The sequence below is a fragment of the Erinaceus europaeus genome, chromosome 1 (assembly GCF_950295315.1).
Source record: "Erinaceus europaeus chromosome 1, mEriEur2.1, whole genome shotgun sequence".
Classification (NCBI taxonomy): domain Eukaryota; kingdom Metazoa; phylum Chordata; class Mammalia; order Eulipotyphla; family Erinaceidae; genus Erinaceus; species Erinaceus europaeus.
The window spans coordinates 56,337,275-56,337,713 of NC_080162.1; positions in this window are offsets into that span (position 1 = coordinate 56,337,275).

Here is a 439-nt window from a genome sequence, read left to right on the forward strand (position 1 = left end):
CAGGCACCGAGCCCCAGCAGTAACACTGAAGGAAAAAAAAAGGGAGCTGGGTTACCACCCAGCTGTGCTGCGGGTTAAGCACATGTGGTGCAAAGTGCAAGGACCAGCAAAGATCCCAGTTGGAGGCCCCAGGTCCCCACCTGCAGGGGAGTCGCTTCACAGGCAGTGAAGCAGGTCTGCAGGTCTATCTTTCTCTCCCCCTCCTCTCTCCTATCTAACAATGATGACATCAATAACAACAACAATAATAACTACAATGAAAAACAACAAGGGCAACAAAAGGGAAAATAAATAAATGTAAAAAAAGATATAGTTATTTGGAATAGCAATATATATATATATATATATATAATCTAACCAATTTCCACACTTAAGAAATTATCATGTAAACACACAAATTTAAATTAAAAAAAACAAAAGCAGAAGTTTCACTTTTCAT